The sequence below is a fragment of the Alexandromys fortis genome, unplaced genomic scaffold, assembly GCF_014885135.2.
Source record: "Alexandromys fortis isolate MF-2015 unplaced genomic scaffold, M_Fortis_MF-2015_v1.1 scaffold_0, whole genome shotgun sequence".
In the NCBI taxonomy this organism is placed as follows: Eukaryota; Metazoa; Chordata; class Mammalia; order Rodentia; family Cricetidae; genus Alexandromys; species Alexandromys fortis.
Window position 1 is genome coordinate 6,169,261 of NW_026067949.1, and position 6,000 is coordinate 6,175,260.

A 6,000-nucleotide genomic window follows, 5' to 3' on the forward strand; every position below is an offset into this window, starting at 1 on the left:
CTCTGTACAGGAAACAGTCAGTTTGCAAAGTACACTTGACTTTAGGGTACATGGGGAGGAATGGACCTGGCATTACTGTAGTTTTCTTTCTGGTCTATTTTTAGAAGTTAAGTAAATAGAACTCACTAGTACTCAAAGAGGGAATAACCTGAAGCTTCCTAGTTACATTTGTAACAAATGTTCCTCGCTGAATGGAAAGCAAATACTTAAATGGAGTTAAGTATTGGTAATGTAGTTGATATACAGTTGAATATTGGAATGCAGGTACATCATTTAAAATAAATTTAAAATTTAATATATATTGGCGTTCTGTCTGTATGTACATCTGTGAGCCACATGCTTTCCTGGTGCCTGCAGAGGCAAGAGGAGAGTTACATATGGTTGGGAGCTGCTCTGTGAGTGCTTGGGAATTGAACCTGGGTCCTCTGCAACAGCTAGTGCTCATCACTTGTGAGTCATTCCCCAGCCCCCAAATTGTTATTTCTTAATTTCTATTTCTAGATCTGACCACTGCCTTACTTTAATCATTTTATACTGTCACTGTAACATACATGCACACGTGTGTGAACACGTGTGCGCGCGCACACACACACATCCACACACCAAAACCACACGCACACACACTTTACCAACAGCGTTTACAGGAAGCTAGAAATCCTCAAATCTCAGCAAACCCTCAAATCATTAGGAAGTTGTTTAAATGAGTACTGTGGTTCCCCACCTCAGAAACGCTGATTCCCTAGGACGAGGCAATTACTTCTGTTACTCTGCTGTTGAGCACGGCAAACACTAATCTGAATATTGCTTTGATGACACAAGCAGGCCTTGGCAGCGCACTCTATGTCTTCTTGCTTGGTAATGTTTCCCTCACCCCTTGTATTCCAATTCCATCAACCTTCATGTTACAGTTGCTAAATCCTAGGTAGCCCTGGCCAGACTGGGCCAGGCAGAGATCCTGGAGCTCCCACGTAGGAGTCATCTGATGAAACTTTTGGAATATTACATTTTACTAATAGATTACAATTACTGTTCTGATATTTTAAATGAAACGGCAGAAACTAAAATAAATTAGAATTATTTTTTTCATTTTGAAATTTGTGATTCAGAAGTCTAGTTTTTAGCTCAGTTTAATTTCAACACTGATTTTAATAACTGTTATAACTTAAATACCTGTAAAATCTTGTAAGCTCAAGGGATGGATTGCAGTATAAACACTTTCAGCCAATTTGTGTGAAAGAGTTTGTAGCAATTTTGTTCAAACTCAGTAGTCGTGTCTTCCTTAGCCAATCAGTTCTTAGGAGTCATTCATAAACTATAGCATCTAAGAACATTTTTTTTTGTAATAGGTAATATGTTCACAAGGTACAGTATTCAAACACAAGAAAATGAAGTCTCCGTCAAAAGTGTTTTGTTATTCTTCAGCTCTCTCCCCCTCAGACAGCCGCACCTGGACGTTCAAAGCAAGATTCTGAACCACTGTGTATTAAGTATCACGTTGACTGAGGAGAAACATAGCTCTCCCATACTGCATCACCTCCCATTCATCGGCCTTATTCGGTCAGAACTTCACTAGGGGCTGTGGGAATCATGAACATGAGGGCAGCAGCAGTTATTCCTACTAGCTACATAACCTCTTCATTTAGGATTTTTTTAAAAAAAGGTTTTTTAACCTTTTATTTTTATTTGATGTGAATGGATGTTCTGCCTACATGTGTGTGTTGGATCCCCTAAGACTGGAGTAACAGACAGTTGTATGCTGCCACGTAGGTGCTGGGAACTGAATCTAGATCTTCTGGCAGAGCAAACAGTGCTTTTAACCCCTAAGCCAACCCTCCGTTACTAGGGTTGCAATAAAGTCTGGGTCTGGGTTGGCATCAGGTTCTAACAATACCTACCTTTGGCCTTTGGTAGGTGTAAATGGAGATTGTGTTTTTGTTTCCTGGTTGCCAAGACCCAAATAATCACACAAAAACTATATTAATTACAACACTGTTTGGCCAATGGCTCACGTGTATTCCTAGTTAGTTCTTAAATCTTAACCTATTTTTTTTTTTAATCTGTGTATTACCATGAGGCTGTGACTTACTGTAAGGTTCTGGCATCTTTCTCCTTTGACACCTACACGGTATCTCTCTGACTCTGCCTACTCTTTCTATATGTCTCTGTTTGGATTTCCTGTCTGCCTTTACTCTGCTAAGCCATTGGCCAAAGCAGCTTCTTTTTTTAAGCAATGGTAATAAAACATATTCATAGCATACAGAGGGGAATCCCACATCAGGCAGGCTAAACGGCTGCTGCCTCCTCTTATTCTGATATGCCTATAATTGAAAAGATCAAAAGCAATGGTTCTTTGTTAGATAAATGGCAAACTTGGTGACTGTATCATTTTATTCTCCCACCAGTAAAATATGGAAGTTTATCTTGGTATGTATATTTGCAATCACTTTATAGTTTGCCCTTTATTTGTAAAAAAGAGACTGCTCATTTGTTCCCTGCCGCTCAGAACTGAATAATCACACAGAAACTATATTAATTACAATACTGCTTGGCTAATGGCTTACACATACCCTTAACTAGCTCTTATATCTTAAATTAACACACATCTATTAATCCGTGCATCACCTCGAGGCTGTGGCCTACTGGTAAGGTTCTGGAGTCCTTCTCCTTCAGCAGCTACATGGCTAGATGAGGCGGTGAACATACCTCCACCATGTTGGATGGGGTGGAGCCAGCAGGCAGGGGCGTGGAGTTAGTCACAGTCATGTCTGCTTAGCATTTTTATAAAAAGGCACTCCCGGTCAGAAAATGATCACAGATATGCAATAAAGATGGAGTCAGACAAAAATAAACCTCTGAATGGGTCACATGTGTTTAAAAATGTAAATAGGCTTGGGAGAGAGGAAAAGAGTATAGACAAGAGTACAGACAGTCACAGATGAAAAGAGTAAAGATAATAAAATAAATATTAAAAAGTAATAGAGTTAAAAAAATAAGCCATGTATAGATGGGATATACACTGAGAGTCTGGATTGTGTATATTATTGTGTTTTCTTTGAATTTTTTGACTGTGAATGAGCTAAGTCCATAGAGACATTTCATTGTACAGGCTAACATGCATATTTCGTATTTAGTATATTTAGTATTTATATAACATATTTAACATATAACATATATATAACATATAACATATATAATATATTTAACATATAACATATATAACATATTTAGTATATTACATATAACATATTTAGTAAATTTATATAACATATTTAGTATATTATATAACATGCATATTTAGTATATTAACTTCAAAATTTGAGTTATATAGTATATTAACTTCAAAATTTGAGTTTAAAGTCATGATACTTTGGAAAAGAGGTTCTTCTTTTGCTTCCACAGATGATGAGAACTGTGGATTCCTTCCAGGCTAATGTGATTTGATGGAGCAAGGCCCTCTGAAAGGTCACAGTTAACCCTAAAACTACTTTGCCCAACAAATATCAGGAAGCAGTTTGGAGAAAACTATGACCAAATTCCCAAAATAATTATTTCTAAATTATTGTTTTCATTTAAAGGGGGTTGGGTAAAAATTGTAAATGGTCACAGTCAATTGCTTTTTTAAAAAAATGGGGGGGATATTATATAGAGATGAACACTTTGCATTGGTGTGGATCTTGGTCTATTGATATAAATCTAAGGTTGATTTTGTTACACTGTATATAGTATTTCTGCTCTTGTTTAAGGTATTGTGTTTATGCAGCTCATTTAAAGTGTAATATGTAGTTAAGAAATATAGATTAATATATAGTCATCTATATTAATCAAACTTTTAATTACAAGCAAGCTGCAGCATTCTGCTCACAGACCACACTCAGTCGGACTGCCTGCCTGAGTCAGAGTTTGCCATGACAGGATGGCCCAGAAAGCCGGCATTTTAAAACAGCACAGCTTTTTTCCTGCTACGGCTGAAAACCTAAAAGCATGCATTCATCTTTTCGTCAACACCATTTAAGTGTTCGTGGCAGGACCTCTTAAAAGAACTGTGGGAACTGGGCGGTACAGAAACCCCAACAGGCGAAACCTCATGTTACACCATATAAATAAATTGAGAGAAAAAAACACATTATCATCTCACTACATGCTGAAAAACATTTGACCAATCTGACACCCTTTTATGATAAAGGTCTTGGAGTGATCAGGGATATAAGAACATATCTAAACATAATAAAAGCAATACACAGCAAGTCAAAAACCAGCATCAAATTAAATGGAGAGAAATTCAAAGCAATCTCACTGAAATCAGGAGCAAGACAAGGCTGTCAACTCTATCCATACCTATTCAACATAGTTCTTGAAGTTCTAGCTAGAGCAATAAGACAACAAAAGGAAATCAAGGGGATACAAATTGGAAAGGAAGAAGTCAAACTTTCACTATTTGCAGATGATATGATAGTATATATAAGTGACTCCAAAAACTCTACCAGAGAACTCCTACAGCTGATAAATACCTTCAGTGATGTGGCAGGATACAAGATTAACTTTAAAAAAAATCAGCAGCCTTTCTATATGCAAATGATAAAGAAGCTGGGAAAGAAATCAGAGAAATGTCACCCTTCACAAAAGCCACAAACAACATAAAATACATTGGGGTAACACTAACCAAAAAAATGAAAAATCTATATGACAAGAACTTTAAGTCTCTGAAGAGAGAAACTGAAGAAGACACTAGAAAATGGAAAAATCTCCCATGCTCTTTGATAGGTAGAATCAACATAATAAAAATGGCAATCCTACCAAAAGCAATCTATAGATCTAATGCAATCCCCATCAAAATCCCAACACAATTCTTCACAGACCTTGAAAGAACAATATGCAACTTCATGTGGAAAATCAAAAATCCAGGATATTCAAACAGTCCTGTACAATAAATGAACTTTCAGAGACATCACCATCCCTGACATCAAGCTCTATTATAGAGCTACAGTAAAACAAAAACAAACAAACAAAAAACAGTTCAATATTAGCATAAAAACAGACAGGTTGACCAATAGAATAAAATTGAAGACCTGGATATTAAATTAATCCACAAACATATGAACACATGACTTTTGACAAAGAAGCTAAAATTATACAATGGAAAAAAGAAAGCATCTTCAACAAATGGTGCGGGCATAACTGGATATAAACATGTGGGTTAATGCAAATAGATCCATATCTATCCCTTCACACAAAACTCAAGTCCAAATGGATTAAAGACCTCAGTATAAATTCAACCACACTGTACACAATAGAAGAAAAAGTGGGAATTAGCCTTCAATGCATGGCACAGGAAACCATTTCGTAAAAATAACACCAGTAGCACAGATACTGAGAGCACAGTAAATAAATGAGACCTCCTGAAACTGAGAAGCTTCTGTGGGGCAAAGGTCACAGTCAATAAGACAAAAGGCAGCCTACTGAATGGCAAAATATCTTCACCAACCCCACATCAGAAAGAGGACTGATCTCCAACATATATAAAGAACTCAACAAATTAGACATCAAAATTCCAAGTAATCCAATTAAAAATGGGGTTCAGATCTAAACAGAGAATTCTCAACAGAAAAAAATCTCAAATGGCTGAAAGACACTTAAGGAAATGTTCAACATTCTTAGCCATTAGGGAAATGCAAATAAAAATGACTCTGAGATACCACCTTTCATCAGTCAGAATGGCTAAGATAAAAACACCAATTATAGCTTATGCTGGAGAGGATGTGGAGTAAGGGGAACACTCCTTCACTGCTGGTGGGAATGCAAACTTGTACAACCACTCTGGAAATCAGTACTGCAGTTTCTCAGAAAATTGGGCCGGGTGGTGGTGGCGCATGCCTTTAAACCCAGCACTCGGGAGGCAGAGGCAGGCGGATCTCTGGGAGTTCGAGGCCAGCCTGGTCTACAAGAGCTAGTTCCAGGACAGGCTCCAAAGCCACAGAGAAACCCTGTCTCGAAAAACCAAAA